At 43.6% G+C, this 23,931-nt stretch overlaps 1 long non-coding RNA gene across 1 annotated transcript; it reads left to right on the top strand.

Annotated features, from left to right (window-relative positions):
• The first annotated feature begins 442 nt into the window (after positions 1–442).
• Positions 443–23,522, top strand: LOC130301904 (uncharacterized). Its single transcript, XR_008852250.1, has 4 exons — positions 443–502; positions 12,306–12,379; positions 22,662–22,849; positions 23,273–23,522. It is a non-coding gene; the product is annotated as an uncharacterized LOC130301904 (long non-coding RNA).
• Positions 23,523–23,931: the final 409 nt, after the last annotated feature.

Below are 23,931 nucleotides of genomic sequence, written 5' to 3'. Positions count from 1 at the left end.
CTTTTACAACAGGAAAGTTCTGAACCCTAACCCTAGGGCCTTACCACAGCCATTATATTTTTATATAATAGATTATAACACAACAATTGTATCTCATTTATAAAAGCCTCCATCAGAATACGGAAAGATAGCAGATAACAGAGACTAGTGTGAGTTGAGCCCAATAGAATTTTTTGGTTAAAGGGGTACTCCGCCCCTAGACATCTTATCCCCTATCCAAAGGATGATCGTGGGGGCCCGCCACTGGGGCTCCCTGCGATCAGACATCTTATCCCCTATCCTTTGGATGGGGGATAAGATGTCTAGGGGTGGAGTACCCCTTTAAAGCCTTTAAACTGTTACCATGAATGGACTTGTTTGATACATAATTAAAGTCATTGAACAGTTTTATCGTGTACTCATCTCATTCAGAGGGAACATTGCTAATTGTCCAGTTTATAGAACAGGAAAGAACTTTTCTGCACCAACACTCATCTGAGGACAATCAATCCACCAAAATACTGTAAGTAAAGTCCCATTCTAGTGTTTAGTGGCTTACTATCCATAATTATAGTGTATGCATATTATCCCTAGACAGTTTATTGACTGCGTATGACATCAAAGAAGACTCTGAACAGCTTGAATACACAATGTAACAGATGAGCCATCCTGGAAGGAACCCAGCTAAGATTTATAATTCATCTTACGAATAATTATGTAGATGTAAAACGCTATAGAAACTAGGTCATTTATTTTTAAAGTAGTTTTATGTAACTTGAATCTTTTAACCCTTTTAACCCTAATACCCCAATGATATTGTTCTCTATAGTAGGGTTATACACTTGAGTTACTTTTGAGCTGTCTCTTCTACAGTAGCTATGGGTTAGCTGTACAGCTTTCGAGGGTAATACAATTTTTATGTAACTTAAGAATTGCGTGGCATCCCCACCAGAACATGACCATAGAGTAAGATATGTTGATGTTTGTTACCCCTTCTTATCTTATAAAATTTTTTTGATAAATTCTATTCGCCCGATTTACTGTATTTTCCGAATTTATTTGTGGTGAATCGCTATTAAAAACAACTATTTCTGGGCTACAGAGAGCCTCAATAGGGGTGTGGAACTTTTTTGCCTTGCCCTGTCGCTATTAGAATCACGCAGAGTGGCACAATGACAGAGCATAAAGGTGTCATCAGTATGAGGAGACCATATAGTGGCTAAATGACACAGCGTGGAGGTGGCGGCAACATGAGGAGACCATATAGTGCCTGAATGACACAGCGTGGAGGTGACGCCAGCATCAGGAGACCATATAGTGGCTGAATGACCCAGCCTGGAGGTGGCAACAGCCTGACAAAACCATAGGGCCTTGCATTGAAAAGATGAAAGATATTTTTTAACATTTAAATTGAATATTTCAAATAGATGAACCTAAAAAGTTTTATTCAATGTGGCAGCAGCATGAGGAGACCACATGGCGGCACAGTAACACAGCCTGGAGGTGGCAGCACCATGAGGAGACCATAATCTGGCAGAATAACACAGCCTGGAGTTGGCGGCAGCAAGAGGAGACCATATAGTGGCTGAATGACACAGACTGGAGTTGGCGGCAGCAAGAGGAGACCATATTGTGGCTAAATGACACAGCCTGGAGCTGGCATCAGCATGAGAAGAACATATGGTGGCAGAATAAGACAGCCTGGAGGTGGCATCAGCATGAGGAGAACATATGGTTGCAGTATGAGACAGCCTGGAGCTGGCATCACCATGAGAAGAACATATGGCAGCAGAAGGAGACAGCCTGGAGGTGGCATCAGCATCATCAGGAGTCCTTAAAAGTGGCCAGGTGACAGAATGGGGCGGTGGGTGGCAATAACAGTACCCGGTGATGAATGTGGGTGAAAAAAGAGGACTTGGCATCAGATGTGTGACATCAGGCGGGTGGCAGGATCAGAATAGTAGCTGAGGCAGGTAGGCAACAGAAAACGGTCTCTTTTGTAAAAGTGTTAGTGTGCACAAGTAAGTATTGAGCATATGCATTACGTAAAACTTACCTTTGAATAAAATTCTTAGGATAAAATATATGGATAAAATGGGCGGCCCCACACAGGAACCTCTCCCTATTTCCACCTACAAACACTGCCATTTCCCAGGGTATTTAGGTGGAAATAGGGGGAGGTTCCTGTGTGGGCCCGCCCTTTTTAAGACGAGTATCACTTTCCTCGAAAATGTGGAAGGGAAAAACGTTCTAAAAAGGGTGGCCCCACACAGGAAACTCTCCCTATTTCCACCTAAAAACCCTGGGAAACGGCAATAATTGTAGGTGGAAATAGGGAGAGGTTTCTGTGTGGGGTTGCCTTTTTTAGGGCGAGTAACACTTGCCAAAAAGAGAATTAACCCATTACCGCAAATGGATGTACATTCACGTCCATTTGCGGCTCCCAAGGTATTACGCGCGCTCAGCAGGTGAGCACGCATCATACCAGGTGGGTCCCGGTTGCTATAAGCAACCAGGACCCACGGCTAATGCTGGACATCGCCGATCGGACTTATGTCCAGCATTAACCCTTTAGACACGGAAATTAAACTTGATCGGCGCATCTAAAACCAAAGTAAAAATTGCCAGTTAGCTCAGTGGGGCAGTTCGGGACCGCCACCGTGAGTTTGCAGCATCCCGAACAGCTTGCAGGACGCGAGGAGGATCCTGCCGAATGACTGCTCCGTGCCTGAGATCCAGGCAGGAGCAGTCGAGCGGCGATAACACTGATCACACTGATTTTTTTTGTAGTAAAATAAAATCAAACCTATATAAATTGGGTATCCTTGCGACCGTATGGACCTACAGAATAAATATAACGTGCAATTTTTACCGAAAACTGCACTGCGTAGAAACGAAAGCCGATAAACCTTACAAAATTGCTTTTTTTTCCAATTTTGCCTCACAATTTTTTTTTTCTGATTTCGCTGTAGATTTTGTGGTGAAATTATTAAAGGGGTTTTCCATTTTTTTTTTTATTTGACTATGCTACAGGGGCTGTAATGTTAGTAAAGTTCATAATATAGTGTATGTACCTGTGTGTGATGGTTTTCTCACAATTCTTATGTGATTTTAAATCCAAAATTTATTTTTATCAGCATACAATATGACTGTTGTCTCCGATTTTTCCCAGCTTGCAATGCAGCCGACACCTGACTCACTAGTCAGCTGATGACTGGGAGCCTGTCTGCTTCAATGGGTGGAGCAATCGCTTGGTGGGAGAGAGATCAATCTGCAACTAATGCAACAGCTGTAGGCACCCTGATTGAAAACCACAGGTCTTTGAATGGATGTAGCTCATTTATGTTTCAATGGGTGGGGTGGCTGATGTGTGGGAGGGAGGAAAATGGAATTATGGGATTTGTAGTCAAAAACAGAAAAGTCAAACAGGAAATACAAGTTCACAAAAAGCTAGCCACAGTGTTATGGTAATCTCACAACATAGCCATTTAGCCCCAAGACAAGCGCAGATCCTTTCTAAGCATGTCCATTACTGCCTGCCAGGTATGTACTAAAATCACCTTATGGTGGATAACCCATTTAATAGTATTACAAACGTAAAATTGTTGGCGCAAAGGACAAGCCTTCTTTGGATTTTAAGGTGGAAAATTGAAAGTTATGATTTATGGAAGGTGAGGAGGATAAAACAAAAGTGCAAAAATGAAAAATCATCAAAGAGGGAAGGGGTTAATAATGCGAATGTAGGGCCTTACAGGGGAAGTTTTTACCCCCACCGGTTTCAATGGACCATACGTTGTTCCCTTCCAACTTTTAGAAGTCTTTGCATCACATCAATACTTGGTGGTGTAGGTGGCACATGGTGTTTTTTGCACACCTTTCCTTTTCTTAGATATAAAAAAAAATTGGGGTCAATACTTATTTGTGGTCTGATGCACTTATGAGGGGAGTACAATATGCTCCACTATACTTAAAACAGTATTTATCTACAATACCAGCAGGTGCGTACTTTTGACTGGCCTTTCATAGTAACTAGGCCATTAGGGCTATAACAGGAACAAAATGGTACACCACATAGATGTACGTACGTGGTATGCACTTATGAGGGGAATATAATCTGCTCCACTATACTTAAAACAGTATTTGTCTAGAACAGCAGCAGGTGTTTACTTTTGGCTGGCCTTTCACAGTAACTAGGCCCTTAAGACTTTAACAGGAACAAAATCGTACACCACCTATGTACGCACAGGTTACACTTAATAGAGGACAATATGCTCCGCTACGCAACCTGTATTAGGCACTAATAGCAGGTGATTATGGCTTTTTGTGCTCTGCTCCCCCTAACTAGCTTTTCAGTTGTTGTACACACCAGTGCTGCAGCACACAGTCGCTGTGTAGTACACCCAAAATTGCACTTTATCTCTCAATCTCTCTCCCTTCCCTATTAGTGCTTCTAGGCTGGATTTGGGCTTGAGGTGAATCGCTGCTGTAAAAATGCTTTTTTGTGCAACACACACTGCTCTCTCTCTCTGCAATAAAACGTTGAAGTGACTGGCCGAAAGTTGGCTGCCGATTATATAGGGCTGTGATATCACAGGGGTGTCTGGCTGCTGATAGGCTGCATGTGATTTAGGATCATCCCGCCTACCTGGCTTGCCACCTTCCCAGAGTTCCTTGCCCCATGTCCTGACATGTGGAGCTGCCATCTTAGATGCCCTGGCGCCTGGACTGCACTAAATGGAGTTTAATGAAGCGGTTTGTGTGTTCGAATCGCGGCAAAATACGGATTCGTTGTGAAGCTAATTTTTCCTGAAATTCAGAATGTATTAACCATATTCACAAGTTTGGTGATCCAATAGCATGTGCCACCTTAAAGATTACCTGTCACCAAATAAAACTTTTAATATATTGTTCCTTGTGTAATTAGCAGACACTTTCCCATTCACTTGCTTTTAAAATTATGAACATAAATATGCTTACAATGTAATAGAAAAAATGGCCACTAGGTACAGTTTTGTCTCCTCCTGGCCTGGCAGGAGACCAAACTCAGGAAGTGCTTCTCTGCACTGAGCTTGATTGACAGCTGCACAGAGCCTCACTGAAAGCTGCAAAGAGTCTCACTGAAACATGCACAGAGCCTCACTGAAAGCTGCTTAGAGCCTGTGGACTTCTATTCATCATAGGACTGCAACCATGTGAGGGCAGAAGTGTTCCCCCAGCACACTTTCTCCTGCTGGGAGATTGCACTATGTGAGCAAAAATAAAGGTAAGATACAGAGCTTTTTAAAGCTCAGAATTTTTTTTTAAGGGTAGGAGGAGTGTTAGGAGTAGTTTGGGAACATAGATTGAGTTAGTTTAGAAAACTTTATCTGGTGACAGGTACTTTTTCATGGCAATGCCATAGCAGAAACAAAAATAGCCAAAATGTCAGATAAGTTTTTGACCAGTAACTGTCTTCATTTATAAAACCTGACCTTGCCTTTTCTGTCTTTTAGGCTAGGTTTCCGCACGGGTTTTTTCTGGCATTTTTTGGTGAACTTCCACTGTAGTTTTTGAGCCAAAGCCAGAAATGTATTCAAAAGAAATGGAAAAAATAAAACAGGGATGTATACATCTTCCTGCTGGATCCACTTCTGACTTTGGCTAAAGAATTGCAGTGGCAGTTTTCCCCAAAAAAATACCCAAAACAAAAAAAAAAAAAATTTGGAAAAATGCCTGAAAAACCTGTAAGAAAACCTAGGCCTATTGTTTAAAATACAGAAGCACGAGAAGGTTGTTCACTGAAGACATAGGTCCATCAAAAACTGGTTTTTGAAAATGTAGACAAGGTAGCGATTAGCTGATATTCATATGTAAAAGTTGTAGCCAGCTATTCAGAAAATGTGGTACTACAGTGTACATGGCAGGCATTTAGATGTGATACATGGAAGTATGTAAGCTTAATTGATGATATGGATCCACAAGAGCTAACGAAGGCTTGTGTGGTGGCCCAGTACGGGAGTTGTTACCCCGTACCCTTGCTGCCCTGTCAGGCAGCCTCACTTCAGTGTCCCCTGGGCCCCCCTTGCACTTGTCCCCCCATGTACATGTTTACCATGTATTATACTATGTAATGTGTGAAGAAAGCGTTGTCACTTTAAGACTGTTTAATGTGAGTTGTCATGTGATTATTACACAGGAGGTATCAGTGACCAGGTGACCTAGGGGTGACCAATGGGACCCCACCAGAGTCTCCCCATATAAGCCATGGGTGGAGCCTTTGCTCATTCTCTTGGAGCTTAGAGCTCTTGTTGCTGAGGTCCAGTGCAGTCGAGTCTAGGAGTGTATCTGAAGTCATAGGAAGCCTCAAGTCAAGTCTGTAGCCACCAGCTACAAGTCTATAAGTAAGCCACAGTCACAGTATTGTCAGTCACAAGTCAGTCAAGTCACAGTCATCTGTGAAGTCAGCGAGGCCTGCACTAAATTGTCCCTTTCTACTACAAGTCCCAGCAAGCCCTTAAGGTCTCTGAAGTCACTGGTCACCCCAGGCGCCTGGCTGAACTGTATAGACTTTTCTAACCCCAGTAAAGCTACCATTGTCTGTAACTTGGCGTTGGAGTCATTATTTCCCCCTGTGCCTAGCCCAGGATCCAGCGGTATACCTTCGGCTGGTATTGAGGATTAACCATGCCCTGGCATCACGAATACAAGGGGTTAATGCCATATGCCCCTAGGGTAATTCCATCTGCCCTGCATCACACCCTCTACCACAACTTTGTTCACAAATGTCCGGCATAGGTGAACTCAGCCTAGATCTGGACACAACTGATGCCACAACTAATGACAACTTGTCATCAGTTGCATGGCATCCGGCATCCATTGTTTCTGGACATCAGACAGGGGAATGCAGCAAGCTGCCCGGTGCAACCATCCAGCCTCAAAATTGAGACGCTGGATGATTGTGAACTGTTCCATTCAAATGAATGGGATAATTTCTAGCATCAGTTTCCCTCCATTGCACACCGGTGGGAAACTGTGCAGGATGCCTGATATATGTGAACTCAGCCTTAGTTCCCCCATTTCCTTATTGCACTTGGTGTATGTATGTCTCTATGAAAAAAGTAATGATCTGTTTACTGAGTTTGCTACTGTACATGTTTAATCCAAATACCGGTATAAAGTATCATCGGTGATTCTACAAATGAATTGTAGACTGCTGTTTACATTTATGAGTCATTTATACAGTCTTTACCCTTGTAATGAACTCCTTGTAAATTAGGCAACGTGTGTAATTATATCACTTACACGTGAAGACTTGAGACTTAAAGAGTTATTTTTATGTGACTGTTACATAACAGAGTGGTAGCAAAAATAGCTGAATTAGTTGTTAATGTGAATGAAGTGGCATGCTTCTAATCAGATCTCACATCATTGATGATGTCCTACATGGTTTATAGCCTCTATGCTGCAAGCATCCTGGATTATATTAGTACACAGAATCTAGAGATGGCACAAGATGATTTGAGGATGTAACTCCAGCACTCGAGCTTAAAAAAATAATACTTTATATACGTGAATACTGTGTTTATATAAACCGATCAGCCATAACAATAAAACCTAAGTCTAATAACATGTAGCTTTTCCTCTTGTTGCCAAGATGGCTCTGACTTCAATGCATGGTAAAATAGCTATCTGGTATCAAGAAGGTAGAAGCAGATTCTTTAGATCATGTCATTTACAAGGTGAGTCCTCAATTCATCTGACTTATTTTTCCAGATTATCCCAAAGATGCTTCATCAGACGGAGGAATTCGGAGACCAAGTCAGCACCCTGAACTCCTTGTCATGTTCCTCCAACAACTTATGCAGCGTTGTCCATATTTAAAAAAAAGTATAGGATTCATCAGCCAAGGACACCATTCACAGTTCACAGCCCACCTCTGTGCCCCTCTGTAGTTTTAGGTGGCTCTGTGGCCCCATTTAGTATTAGGCCCAGTGGAAGAAAACAACTTACCTTCCACAGTGCTCCCCCGCAGTTCCTTTTTTATTCTTTCAGTGCTCCTGTCCTCTCTGAGCTTTCAGTGCAGGCAGCATGGTATCTTGTGACGTTGCCTTTTCAAATGTGTTTGCAACCATGGATGTAAGACATGTGTCCAGCATACCCTGAAGGGCCCTTGGGTCTGTTCTCAATTCCTTTGGGCTTGGTCAGGGTTGCAATCTCTGTGACTGCGATCATTACCTTCCCTGGTGGCTGCAACCCTTGTACCTACTAGAGGACTTACCTATAGGGCAAATGCTCCCCTGCCACCCAGCCCACCCTGCCCCTGGGTACTGACCACTGCACACAGGTATTGTCGCTCAGATCCTTACATTTGCCTATTTTTCTTCCTTCAAAATATCAAGATCAATAACTGACTGTTCACTTGCTGCCTAATATATACCTACCTTTGACGTCAGCTATTGTTATGATTTTCACTTCACCTGTTAGCGGTTTTAATTGTATAGCTGATCTGTATGTGTGTATATGTACTGATTTTTTTCAGTCCCACCAATGGAACCTAGTTATGCAGTGTCATATTTCTTAACCCCTCAAGGACCCAGCCCATTTTCACCTTAAGGACCCGGACATTTTTTGCACATCTGACCACTGTCACTTTAAGCATTAATAACTCTGGAATGCTTTTACTTTTCATTCTGATTCCGAGAAAGTTTTTTCATGACATATTCTACTTTATGTCAGTGGTAAATTTTTGTCGATACTTGCATCATTTCTTGATGAAAAATTCCAAAATGTCATGAAAACTTTGAAAATGTTGCCTTTTTACTTTGAAACTCTCTGCTTATAAGGAAAATAGACATAACAAATATATTCTATATTGATTCACATATACAATATGTCTACTTTATATTTTCATCATAAAGTTGACATGTTTTTACTTTTGTAAAAAAAGAAAATGGCAGCAGCACCCTTGGTCAACAAAATGGAGGCTCTTAGCGCAACTTTTTGATCAAAACGTGTCCCCCCATCCACCACGCGGAGGTGGCCTCTTATCGGATGGGTCCCTAAACACTCACCTACCTCAGGCTGGGTGACATGTTGGATCCACTAACGATCCAAACCACATCCTGTGAAAATAGGGGAGGGGATGCACGGCTACAGAGGGAGCCACTCCCCCCAAATTTGCACAGCAAAACAAAATTTTCAGTTTTTTTTTCTTTGCTGTTTTACTTTTGGAAGACATCAGAGGGCTTCAAAATTCAGCAGCAATTTTCCAATGTTTCCCAAAATTTTCAAAATCTGAATTTTTCAGGGACCAGTTCAGTTTTGAAGTTGATTTGAATGGCTTTCATATCAGAAATACCCCATAAATTACCCCGTTATAAAAACTGCACCCCCAAAGTATTCAAAATGACATTCAGTAAGTGTGTTAAAGCAAAGTGAAGGAGAAAATTCAAAATCTTCATTTTTTACACCTGCATGTTCTTGTAGACCCAGTGTTTGAAATTTCACGAGGGGTAAAACCTCATAGAGGACTCAGAAGGGAAGGAGCGACAATGGGATTTTGGAGAGTGAGTTTTTCTGAAATGGTTTTTGGGGGGCATGTCACATTTAGGAAGCCCCTATGGTGCCAGAACAAAATTTTGAAAACTTCATCCCTCAAGGAACTTAACAAGGGGTTCAGTGAGCCTTAACACCCCCCAGGTGTTTGACAAATTTCCGCAAAAGTTGGACGTAAAAATGAAAAATTAAATTTTTTTCACTAAAATGCTGGTGTTACCCCAAATTTTTCATTTTCACAAGGAATAATAGGAGAAAAAGCCTCCCAAAATTTGTAACCCCATTTCTTCTGAGTATGGAAATACCTCATATGTGGATGTAAAGTGCTCTGCGGGCAAACTACAAAGAAGAGAAGGAGCACCATTGAGCGTTTGGAGAGAGAATTTGGTTGGAATAGAAGTCGGAGGCCATGTGCATTTACAAAGCCCCCTGTGGTGCCAGAACAGTGGACCCCCCCTCCCCACATGTGACCCCATTTTGGAAACTACACCCCTCACAGAATTAAATAAGGGGTTCAGTGAGCATTTACACCCCGCTAGCGTTTGACAGATCTTTGGAACAGTGGGCTGTGCAAATGAAACATTTTATTTCACGAGTAACAAACTGAGGAAGTGGGGAAATAGTCCATAATTTTGGAAAGTGCTGAGTGCATATTTCTTTACCACCTTTTACTGTGGAACTCCTAATAAAGATCAGGTGCAACCAATTGCCTTCACAAGTCACATTAGCAAGTCACATAATTAGTAAATAGGGTCCATCTGTCTGCAATTTAATCTTAATACAAATACACCTGTTCCCTGAAGCCTTACTCCACAGCAGCATTAAGACCAAGGAGCACATCAAACAGATCAGGGATAAAGTTGTGGAGAAGTACAAAGTATGATTAGATTATAAAAAACAAAATCCAAGCTTTAAACATCTGAGGAGAACATATATTGAAAGGGAAACTATCACTAGGTTTTTCCCGATATAATGAGTGGCAACACATAATAGACATGTGCAATTCGTTTCGGAACGAATACTAAACTTAACGAATTTTCCCGTTTTCGGGTGTTCGTTACAATCCGAATGCACGAAAAAAAAAATAGAATATTTACGAAAAAGAATACAAATTTACAGTTAACGAATGCATTCGTTAAGTAACGCAGAACGAATAATGCATGTTAACGAATGCATTCGTTATCAGTAAACCGAATCTAAGGACTGAATTAGATTTTTTTCATTGGGTTTACCTTAGGAAAACTTTCCTTCCTACACAGAGAAAACTGCAAAAAAAGGTGAAAACAACAAGAATCCTAAGGTAACACCTGCTATTTATTACAAAAGAGGATCAACAAGTGAAACTAATGTGCATTTTGTTTAGTAACGAATGCTAAATTTAACGAATTTTACAGATATAACGAAAGACCCAAATTAACGAATGCATTTGATGTTATTAACGAATGCATCCGAAAACGAAAAAATTTTTCGCGGATACATCCAAAAACCGAATATGACGAATGCACAGCATTCCAAATATTCACAGAACCGAAAACATTTTAAAAACGAAAACGAACAAAACGAAAAAAACGAAATTTTGGGTTCTGCACATGTCTAACACATAATACCACATGTTCTACCATGCCTGGATGTCTGCTGGTACATCTATAAATGTGAAGAAAACTACTTTTATAAATGTCACATGCTGTATGTAAATGGGGCTCAAGTAGTCATTTGGGCAGTAGTCACAATGACCTGGGCTGTAATCACGCTTATTCAGGCTCAAATAAGGCCTATCTAGGTATGATTGAGCAGCTCAGTCAGGGTCTGAAGTCATAGGTCAGCTAGGCTGTCAATCATGTCTGGATAGGTGTGATTAGAGCCTAAATGAGCATGATTAGAGCCCAGGGCACCGTGACTACTTCAGCAAGCCGCATGCCTGGTGACTACTTGAGCCTCATTTACATACAGCATGCGACAGTTATAAAAGTTGTTTTCTCCACATTTACAGACGTGCCAGCAGACATCCAGGCATGGCAGGACACATATTAATCTCTTTTACATGTTGCCACTCATTACATAGAGTAAAACTTAGTGATGGGTTCCTTTTAAAAGCTATTTAGCACTAGGCATGTTGTGTTGATAAAATGGTAAAAGTCTATTAAAAGGAAACCTGTCATCAGTCTTATGCTGCCCAAACCACCGTCAGCGAAAAAACTTTTGCAGGCAGTGCAATGCTATGCAGGACATTATGAATAATTCTCAGATACCTGGGTGTTTCAGCGTAGTTACAGTGAAAAAGTCCCACCAGGATAGTTAATAGCCCTCCAATTTGGTTTTTCAACATTGATTTATGTATGAGAAATCACAAAAAAAGATTTTTTACCCAAAGAAAATGAACACTGGCTCTGTAAAATCATATATTTCCTCAATACCTGGCATTGGATAATTCATAAACCTAATAATTCAGTAAATTCTTTATGGTTATACTGTACCAATAAGAATGTTTTGGTCTCCAGACCTTTGTTAACAAAGTATCTAAGATTGACAGTAATATACTGATGTTAGTATTATACAATTTATAAGAGAATAAATCATATTTGATATAATGATATTAGATGGTGATAAATTGTGATCCTCATTTATTCTCCTGCTTTTTAATTTAAATTGTCTATGATGTATTCTCCAATGTTATCTTAAACGAAATAGGTCAACAAAGGATCTTTATAAGAATTCAATCTGAAACTTTCATTGATGCGAGCCATGTGTCCTGTGGTCATTCTAACAGTACGTTTTGTTCATGATTAACCCAGATTTCAGATCAAAGCCTGGTGGCCTGTAGACCCCTCTCAGATGCGTGTCCTCCCAGGTTCACGGTGGTGTAGTGGTAAGTGGGTGCTCCGTTCTTCTCTCTGGGCCTTCCTGCAATTTTTCATCTGAAATTTTTTTTCTGAATCGTCTTTTATGGGGCTGTAAGGATCTATCCAGATAGGCAGTCTACTTATGCCTGTGGTCATTTCCGAATGCATTTGATGTGTATAGATTCCTTAGGGGGGGCTGATCACAGGTTTATCGATCTGCCCGCCCCCCCCCCCCCCCTGTTCCAGAGTTAAGGGGTGTTTTAGTTTATCTGACGGATTCCTGAATCCGCAGATGGGCATGTACCTAATTATGTTGTGCTTTGGTGCTAGGAGGTATGGGGGGTGGGGTCGTGAATAAGGTACATTGGTGTAGCATGTGCTCCCATTGCCTTCTTCTGATGTAGTCAGCAGCATCGCTGCAGGAAACAGATCTTGCGAGATCCTGCTAACTACATCACAAGGAAGCGATGGGAGCACATACTACACAGATTTACGTTATTCACGCCCCCACTCAGAAAAGCCCCCCCCATACATCCTAGAACCACAGCACAGTTGATACCCCCCCCCCCCCCATCTAATGGCTTCAGGAATCTGTCAGATTAACTAAAGCATCCCATAACTCCAGAACAAGGGGGCATATTGACAAACTGTAAAAAAGGTTTGTGATCACATTCCCCCCCAAGCTATATATACATAAAAGAAATTGTATTTTTAGAAATGATCACAGGTTCTCTTTAATGTTTTGTGAATACATTCCTATTACAGGGGATAGAAGCTTCTTCTGTACAAATTCAACTGATCTATGGCCCTTTTTCAGGCGTAGTATGTATACAAATATAGTGGCCACTGAGATAGGAGGAATTACTCATGTAACCGATACAATGGTATTTCTCATTCAATTCACTGATAACCCAAAGAAAGCAGATAAAACGTTTTGTACATTCACTTCTGAGCATCATTTTTTTAAATTTAGCAAATATGTTTAGTAGTTTGGAAAAGGTTTATGCAAAGAGCTAAAACATTGCACTCCATAGCCCTGGGTAAATAAATTCGGTGTCATGTTTGCCTACTTTATTGGTGTTGTACGTGACTTGAGAGCAGAGCACTAAGGGAAGCTTTTCACTACTTTATTAAGGATGGGGCTGCTCTCTGCTATTTTGTTTTTAATGGCTTGGAGACCCATAGGGACTGATGTAAGGGTGTGTAAAATGAGTACGGTAAATGTAAAGCTGTGTAAAAGAAGTAATAATATGAATACATTAGTCAAGATGGTAGAAAGGTTTCTAGATACTTGTCTGTTGATCGAATTAAATTATCTTACCACAATGTATACAACTGCACGTTTGAGTTTTGAAGACATATAGGGCTTCCTAAACTATGTTACCCCTTTCTTTTTCTTTGTGAATTTCTATAAAATTTTCCCTCATAAGCATAAATGTGTTTTTCCATGTCATGCAACATTTGGTAAAAGATATATATATTTTATAACCGAGCCCACTTTTCAGAAAGTTGTGAAAAAATATGGAAATTACAGAATATTTTTTTTTAATGAAGTGAAATGCATTTCCCTATACTTTTTTTTTTTTCCGGTTGGAGTAAGGCTCCCAGCCCTTACATGGGTCTCACCAGAAAACATTATTCTGAAGGCCTAGCAGCTGCAAGATATATGTGGTGTCAGGGGGTGAGGTGCAGGGTAGATGTTATTACCCAAGGGGCAGATGTTGTTAACCCCTTCTTGTTGTGACACCAGGCCTTAATCACCCCAAGGTAATACCTCAGGTCCTGGGCTAGGCACGGGGGGCAATGAAGACATCAATGCCAAGTTACGGATAACAGTAGCTTTACTGAGGGTAGACAGATGATACAGTCTATGCAGTAGAGCCAATTTCCCAAGGAGGTGACCAGTGACACAGGGGGACCTCGCAGGCTTGCTGGGACTTGCAGTAATTAGACAAACTTTGGTGCAGGCCACGGTAACTATAATGTGGACTTGACTGACTTGATGATTGACAATTAGTGTTGAGTGGCATAGGCCATATTCGAATTCGCGATATTTCGCGAATATATGGACGAATATTCGTCATATATTGGCTAAATTCGCATATTTGCTAAATTCGCATAAAATTTTCGCATATGCAAAAATGTGCATATGCAAAAATTAGCATAAACGGAAATTCGCATGTGCGAAAATTCGCATATGCGAAAATTAGCATATGCAAATTTTCAATTATGCGAAAATGAGTACGCCAGTCTCACACAGTAGTATTAGAGCCTTCTTTACACCACACAAGCTGGAAGCAGAGAGGGATGATCACTGTGATGGTGATGTGTACTGTGGAAAAAAAAATAAAAAAAAAACTGATTATTCATAATTACGAATATATAGTGCTATATTCGCGAATAATTGCGAATTCGCGAATATGCTATATTCACAAATAAAATTTGCATTGCGAATATTCGCGAGCAACATTATTGACAATTAGATGACTTTGGCTTACTTGCAATTGACAGGAGGCTGCAGACTTTAGACTTGAGGCCTCCAAGGGTACGGGGAAACACCATCCTGTACTGGGCCACCACATATAATTACATTGTAAATTCTGCTGTGTTCCTGGCAGACAAAGATCAATCTATCAGTATGGATTAATAATTTACTTCTACAATAGCTAAAAACAAGACAAATCACTGTAGCGGGTAGGATTGCGACCTGCAAATAAGTTGGTCTTCCCAAGTTTGCCATGTTGAGGCTTACATAGTAACAGCATGGTTGAAAGAAAGACAATTGCCCATCAAGTTCAACCCAGGAAGGGGTGTGTGTATGAATGAAGGGAAGGTGTGTGGGTAACTTTAGAATGCTGTTTCCCCTGTTTTGATCCAGAGCAAAGGACTGTTTGGTATTATGTATTGTTATATAAGATCCAGAGACTCATTTAGGAGCTCAATTTCCTTGTGTCCCTTTTGGACCAGTCTGATCCAGTTTAAAATATGGGAATACTTATTATAATACTGACCCAAACTGGTCATACTGTACACTAGAGATTAAAAGTGACAGTAACTTTCTTCTCTCTTGTGGCTTCTTTATATGATATAAGTGAACATGACAAAGGCAGATATCAGTGCAAAGTGGATCTGCCATGTTGCGTGTTGTCAGATGCACTAATAACCATGTGTACTTAAGTCCAACATAAGCCCGGAAGAAGTCATGGGTGACGGCAGAGGATGATAAGAGACAAGTTGTTCAGAAAATAACTAATGTATGGCCAGTCCTAATTTATTTCTGTTTCAAGATGCTTTTAGATATTTCTCAACAAGTTGATGTTTCTGCTATGTGACGTACATACTGCCATATTGTATGTATAATGCTCACTGTAATGATACTCATGAAATAATTAACAAAGTCACATTCCTGGGACTCAGAATTAGCTCTTCATCTGTAATGAAATTTTAGGAACATGAGAATTTTCATCAATTTTCTGGGCAGATTTATACATCAAAGTTGGGTCACACCGAACTTCTAGCCAATTGACGCGATCCTCTGTTCTTTGCTCCTGCTTCACTTGCTTCTTTCTCCAGAGGTCATAGAAACGTTTTAGACTGAGGTCAGACTGAGCTTTGTTAAGGTCTCTCCTCGGGTCATATGTGACACAGCTGTGCCCATACAAAGACCAGTGTCACGATGCCGGCTGGCAGGAGGTGGATCCTCTGTGCCAGAGAGGGATGGCGAGGACCGTGCTAGTGGACCGGTTCTAAGTCACTACTGGTTTTCACCAGAGCCCGCCGCAAAGCGGGATGGTCTTGCTGCGGCGGTAGTGACCAGGTCGTATCCACTAGCAACGGCTCACCTCTCTGGCTGCTGAAGATAGGCGCGGTACAAGGGAGTAGACAGAAGCAAGGTCGGACGTAGCAGAAGGTCGGGGCAGGCAGCAAGGATCGTAGTCAGGGGCAACGGCAGGAGGTCTGGAACACAGGCTAGGAACACACAAGGAACGCTTTCACTGGCACAATGGCAACAAGATCCGGCAAGGAAGTGCAGGGGAAGTGAGGTGATATAGGGAAGTGCACAGGTGATCAGACTAATTGGAACCACTGCGCCAATCAGCGGCGCAGTGGCCCTTTAAATCGCAAAGACCCGGCGCGCGCGCGCCCTAGGGAGCGGGGCCGCGCGCGCCGGGACAGGACCGACGGGGAGCGAGTCAGGTACGGGAGCCGGGGTGCGCATCGCGAGCGGGCGCTACCCGCATCGCGAATCGCATCCCGGCTGGAGGCGGTATCGCAGCGCCCCGGGTCAGTGGATCTGACCGGAGCGCTGCAGTGAGGAGAGTGTAGCGAGCGCTCCGGGGAGGAGCGGGGACCCGGAGCGCTCGGCGTAACAGTACCCCCCCCCTTGGGTCTCCCCCTCTTCTTAGAGCCTGAGAACCTGAGGAGCAGACTTTTGTCTAGGATATTGTCCTCAGGTTCCCAGGATCTCTCTTCTGGACCACAACCCTCCCAATCCACTAAAAAAAAGGTTTTCCCTCTGACCTTTTTGGATGCCAGAATTTCTTTGACGGAGAAGATGTCCGAGGAGCCGGAAACAGGAGTGGGAGGAACAGATTTGGGAGAGAAACGGTTGATGATAAGTGGTTTAAGAAGAGAAACGTGAAAGGCATTAGGAATACGAAGAGAAGGAGGAAGAAGAAGTTTGTAAGAGACAGGATTAATCTGGCACAAAATTTTGAAAGGACCAAGATAGCGTGGTCCCAACTTGTAGCTAGGGACACGGAAGCGGACATATTTAGCGGAGAGCCATACCTTGTCTCCAGGGGAAAAAATGGGAGGAGCTCTTCTTTTCTTATCCGCGAACTTCTTCATGCGTGATGAAGCCTGTAAGAGAGAATTTTGGGTCTCTCTCCATATGATGGAAAGGTCACGAGAAATTTCATCCACAGCGGGCAGACCAGAGGGCAACGGGGTAGGGAGGGGGGGAAGAGGGTGACGGCCGTACACCACGAAAAATGGGGATTTGGAGGAAGATTCAGAGACTCTGAAGTTATACGAGAATTCGGCCCATGGAAGAAGATCTGCCCAGTCATCCTGGCGGGAGGAAACAAAATGTCGTAAATAATCACCCAAGACCTGGTTAACTCTTTCTACTTGTCCATTGGATTGAGGATGATATGCAGAAGAAAAATGTAACTTAATCTTGAGTTGTTTACAGAGAGCCCTCCAGAATTTAGACACGAATTGGACGCCTCTATCCGAGACGATCTGCGTAGGCAACCCGTGAAGACGAAAAATGTGTACAAAAAATTGTTTAGCCAACTGAGGCGCTGAAGGAAGACCAGGAAGAGGGATGAAATGTGCCATTTTGGAGAATCGATCAACGACCACCCAAATAACAGTGTTGCCACGGGAAGGGGGTAAATCAGTAATAAAATCCATACCAATCAGAGACCAAGGCTGTTCGGGGACAGGCAGAGGATGAAGAAAACCAGCGGGCTTCTGGCGAGGAGTCTTATCCCGGGCACAGATAGTGCAGGCTCGCACAAAGTCCACAACATCCGTCTCCAGAGTCGGCCACCAATAGAAGCGAGAGATGAGTTGCACAGATTTCTTGATGCCTGCATGACCTGCGAGATGGGAGGAGTGACCCCATTTGAGGATTCCGAGGCGTTGGCGTGGAGAAACAAAGGTCTTTCCTGGAGGAGTTTGCCTGATGGAGGCTGGAGAAGTGGAAATCAGGCAGTCAGGAGGAATGATGTGTTGCGGAGAGAGTTCAACTTCAGAAGCATCCGAGGAACGAGAGAGAGCATCGGCCCTAATGTTCTTATCGGCAGGCCGAAAGTGAATTTCAAAATTAAATCGGGCAAAGAACAGAGACCACCTGGCCTGGCGAGGATTCAGCCGTTGGGCAGACTGGAGGTAGGAGAGGTTCTTGTGATCGGTGTAAATAATAACTGGAAATCTTGATCCCTCCAGCAGATGCCTCCATTCCTCAAGTGCTAATTTAATGGCTAGAAGCTCTCGATCCCCGATGGAGTAGTTCCTCTCCGCCGGAGAGAAGGTCCTAGAAAAAAAACCACAAGTAACAGCATGCCCGGAAGAATTTTTTTGTAGAAGGACAGCTCCAGCTCCCACTGAGGAGGCATCAACCTCCAATAGGAAGGGTTTGGAAGGGTCAGGTCTGGAGAGCACGGGAGCCGAAGAAAAGGCAGAATTGAGCCGTTTAAAGGCGTCTTCCGCTTGAGGAGGCCAAGACTTGGGATCGGCATTTTTTTTGGTTAAAGCCACGATAGGAGCCACAACGGTAGAAAAATGTGGAATAAATTGCCTGTAATAATTGGCGAACCCCAAAAAGCGTTGAATAGCACGGAGTCCGGAGGGGCGTGGCCAATCTAAGACGGCAGAGAGTTTGTCTGGATCCATTTGTAGTCCCTGGCCAGAGACCAAGTATCCTAGGAAAGGAAGAGATTGGCATTCAAACAGACATTTCTCTATTTTGGCATAGAGTTGATTGTCACGAAGTCTCTGAAGAACCATACGGACATGCTGGCGGTGTTCTTCTAGATTGGCAGAAAAAATCAGGATATCATCCAGATATACAACAACACAGGAGTATAAAAGATCACGAAAAATTTCATTAACAAAGTCTTGGAAGACGGCAGGGGCGTTGCACAGGCCAAAGGGCATGACCAGATACTCAAAGTGTCCATCTCTGGTGTTAAATGCCGTTTTCCACTCATCCCCCTCTCTGATGCGGATGAGATTATAAGCACCTCTTAAGTCCAGTTTGGTAAAGATGTGGGCACCTTGGAGGCGATCAAAGAGTTCAGAGATGAGGGGTAGGGGGTAGCGGTTCTTAACCGTGATTTTATTAAGACCGCGGTAGTCAATGCAAGGACGTAGGGAGCCATCTTTTTTGGACACAAAGAAAAATCCGGCTCCGGCAGGAGAGGAGGATTTACGGATAAAGCCCTTTTTTAAATTTTCCTGGACGTATTCAGACATGGCAAGAGTCTCTGGGGCGGATAGAGGATAAATTCTGCCCCGGGGTGGAGTAGTGCCCGGGAGGAGGTCGATAGGACAATCATAAGGCCTGTGAGGAGGTAGAGTCTCAGCTTGTTTTTTGCAAAAAACATCCGCAAAGTCCATATAGGCCTTAGGGAGACCGGTCACAGGAGGAACCACAGAGTCACGGCAAGGGTTACTGGGAACCGGTTTTAGGCAGTCCTTGGAACAAGAGGGCCCCCAACTCTTGATCTCCCCAGTGGACCAATCCAGGGTTGGGGAATGAAGTTGAAGCCAGGGAAGTCCAAGGAGAATTTCAGAAGTGCAATTGGGGAGGACCAAAAGTTCAATCCTCTCGTGGTGAGATCCGATGCACATTAGAAGGGGCTCCGTGCGGAAACGTATGGTACAGTCCAATCTTTCATTGTTTACACAATTGATGTAGAGGGGTCTGGCGAGACTGGTCACTGGGATGTTGAACCTGTTGACGAGAGAGGCCAAAATAAAATTTCCTGCAGATCCGGAGTCCAAGAAGGCCATAGTAGAGAAGGAGAAGGCAGAGGCAGACATCCGCACAGGCACAGTAAGACGTGGAGAAGCAGAGTAGACATCAAGGACTGTCTCACCTTTATGCGGAGTCAGCGTACGTCTTTCCAGGCGGGGAGGACGGATAGGACAATCCTTCAGGAAGTGTTCGGTACTAGCACAGTACAGGCAGAGGTTCTCCATGCGGCGTCGTGTCCTCTCTTGAGGTGTCAGGCGAGACCGGTCGACCTGCATAGCCTCCACGGTGGGAGGCACAGGAACGGATTGCAGGGGACCAGAGGAGAGAGGAGCCGAGGAGAAGAAACGCCTCGTGCGAACAGAGTCCATATCCTGGCGGAGCTCCTGACGCCTTTCGGAAAAACGCATGTCAATGCGAGTGGCTAGGTGAATGAGTTCATGTAGATTAGCAGGGATTTCTCGTGCGGCCAGAACATCTTTAATGTTGCTGGATAGGCCTTTTTTAAAGGTCGCGCAGAGGGCCTCATTATTCCAGGATAATTCTGAAGCAAGAGTACGGAATTGTACGGCATACTCGCCAACGGAAGAATTACCCTGGACCAGGTTCAACAGGGCAGTCTCAGCAGAAGAGGCTCGGGCAGGTTCCTCAAAGACACTTCGGATTTCCGAGAAGAAGGAGTGTACAGAGGCAGTGACGGGGTCATTGCGGTCCCAGAGCGGTGTGGCCCAAGACAGGGCTTTTCCAGACAGAAGGCTGACTACGAAAGCCACCTTAGACCTTTCAGTGGGAAACTGGTCCGACATCATCTCCAAGTGCAGGGAGCATTGGGAAAGAAAGCCACGGCAAAACTTAGAGTCCCCATCAAATTTATCCGGCAAGGATAGGCGTAAACCAGAAGCGGCCACTCGCTGCGGAGGAGGTGCAGGAGCTGGCGGAGGAGATGATTGCTGAAGCTGTGGTAGTAACTGCTGTAGCATAACGGTCAGTTGAGACAGCTGTTGGCCTTGTTGCGCTATCTGTTGTGACTGCTGGGCGACCACCGTGGTGAGGTCAGCGACAACTGGCAGAGGAACTTCAGCGGGATCCATGGCCGGATCTACTGTCACGATGCCGGCTGGCAGGAGGTGGATCCTCTGTGCCAGAGAGGGATGGCGAGGACCGTGCTAGTGGACCGGTTCTAAGTCACTACTGGTTTTCACCAGAGCCCGCCGCAAAGCGGGATGGTCTTGCTGCGGCGGTAGTGACCAGGTCGTATCCACTAGCAACGGCTCACCTCTCTGGCTGCTGAAGATAGGCGCGGTACAAGGGAGTAGACAGAAGCAAGGTCGGACGTAGCAGAAGGTCGGGGCAGGCAGCAAGGATCGTAGTCAGGGGCAACGGCAGGAGGTCTGGAACACAGGCTAGGAACACACAAGGAACGCTTTCACTGGCACAATGGCAACAAGATCCGGCAAGGAAGTGCAGGGGAAGTGAGGTGATATAGGGAAGTGCACAGGTGATCAGACTAATTGGAACCACTGCGCCAATCAGCGGCGCAGTGGCCCTTTAAATCGCAAAGACCCGGCGCGCGCGCGCCCTAGGGAGCGGGGCCGCGCGCGCCGGGACAGGACCGACGGGGAGCGAGTCAGGTACGGGAGCCGGGGTGCGCATCGCGAGCGGGCGCTACCCGCATCGCGAATCGCATCCCGGCTGGAGGCGGTATCGCAGCGCCCCGGGTCAGTGGATCTGACCGGAGCGCTGCAGTGAGGAGAGTGTAGCGAGCGCTCCGGGGAGGAGCGGGGACCCGGAGCGCTCGGCGTAACAACCAGTCTTCAGTTCTTTACTAAATGCAGATATATCCAGGGTAAAGAATATGTTTAATATGTTCACTCCTCATTCTCAGACCAGTGCTGAACGAACAACAGTAAAACATTTACGTGTTGAAAATCTAAATCTATCAATAGCATATTCTAAATGATAGACTGAGGACATTGTACTCACTTATTCTGGATATTCCCAACTTGGGCTTGTCTATTCAACTTTCTGTTATCTTGAGCCTCGAAGCTGGTTACACCAGGGAGGATGCTGAAAGAGACCTTGGGTGCCACAGCTTTGTACACATTGGGGTGATATATAAAAGTGTGTGGTGCAAAACTTTCAAACAGCCGGAGCCACTGTTATTAATCTAATGCACCTTCAGGGCCTTATGTACTCTGTTTCCCTTTTCTTTTCCATTTTCATAGTGAATTTCTAATAAATGTTTTTCTCTCATATGCATGAATATGTTTATATATGCTGTCAACCTTTGGTGGTGTTCAATTATAGGTTCATAACCAGGCTTGAAAAGGCAGCAAAAACAGAGTGAATTTCATAAACCACTCCAGTGACAGCCAACACTTCCACAAAATCTATATGTATAAAACATAGCTTTCTTAGCCTCTTTATAAATTGCTGGTGGCTGCAGTCCACCAGAGAATATTAGATGCACAATGTTAACACAAGACTTTAAAACTCGGACACACCTAGTTCCCCCGACATGTTTTGTTCCTTATAGCTTCATCAGAGGACTGGGATAATGGCTGTCATCTCTTAGATTGTTTGGTCTTATATAGCCTGTGTTATAACCTGTGTCAGTGATATCACTGAACAAAGAAGTGCAATTTCTTCAATCTCATATTCCTATAAATGTCTAGCTTACCCATGAGCCTGCCCTTGGTGATGGTATTAGAAAAAAAAGACACAAATCCAATGAGCTGTTTCTTATATGACACACAACAACAACTACTGTATGAATCCGGTCAGACTTTCTCACACCTACAATATGTCATCTCCCTCAGTTCAATAGGTTCCCGGTGAGCCTACCATAATCATATCTGAAGCCTAACAGCATATTTACATCTCTCGACTCGGACTGCACATAAAACGGAGCCTCATGCGAGATATTGCGGACCTTACCACAACTGAGTGTCTGCCGCGGGATGAACATGCTGAAGCCCAGGCGTTGGTTTTTAGTTGTTCCTACCAGGTAGATTACTTAAAGCCTGTCTAATATCTTTATAGTCTGGTAATAGCATCAAAATATTTTTATAAATATACATGATCTACACACATGATACCGGCTCACTCTCCTTGAGATAAGCAGTGATTGGTAAGCATTAGCCACTGAAAAAAACAGTACAATATACTTAGACTGATCTTAGCAGAATACTGAGCCATACTACACATACTGTATGGTTGCTAGAATTATTAATTCTAGTTGGTTATCATATCCGAATGTCTATTATTACCATATGTATAGTTACTTTGATAGTTGCATTGCATGTACTGTGTCAGTTGCATTGTAGATACTCCATGACAAAATATATACCAGATACATTGTATTGACAAGTATAGATAAATGCCAAATTGTACCAAACTTATCTTACTGTTGATTATTTTATACTAAAAGGTCACTATAATATTCAGAGAAACAGAAAGCAAAAAATGGACAAGCACACCCAGAATCTAATCACATGGTAAGTATTACGCAAAAGTTGATTCAATATTCATGTACTGACATAAATAAGATATTATGTCTAGCTCTTCCTAAGAATGAAACATACTTATTTATGCACGGGTATTAAAATAATTTCACAGTTTCTTTCACATCATCCTTGGTGACTCATATACAAGTAAAAGATAATATATCCAGAAACAGATCATAGTATCATCTAACTTATTATAGTTATGTCACGAAATGTATCATACCACTACTTGTCCATTAATATTTGGGCCTCCCAAACTGTCCAACTGACCTTGTCACGATGCCGGCTGGCAGGTAGTGGATCCTCTGTGCCAGAGAGGGATAGCGAGGACCGTGCTAGTGGACCGGTTCTAAGACACTACTGGTTTTCACCAGAGCCCGCCGCAAAGCGGGATGGTCTTGCTGCGGCGGTAGTGACCAGGTCGTATCCACTAGCAACGGCTCACCTCTCTGGCTGCTGAAGATACTGAAGATAGGCGAGGTACAAGGGAGTAGGCAGAAGCAAAGTCGGACGTAGCAGAAGGTCGGGGGCAGGCGGCAAGGTTCGTAGTCAGGGGAGATAGCAAAGTTCTGGTACACAGGGT

The sequence above is a fragment of the Hyla sarda genome, chromosome 1, assembly GCF_029499605.1.
Source record: "Hyla sarda isolate aHylSar1 chromosome 1, aHylSar1.hap1, whole genome shotgun sequence".
Taxonomy (NCBI): Eukaryota; Metazoa; Chordata; class Amphibia; order Anura; family Hylidae; genus Hyla; species Hyla sarda.
Note: the sequence above shows the minus strand (reverse complement) of the source record. Positions and strands in the feature narration are given on the sequence as shown.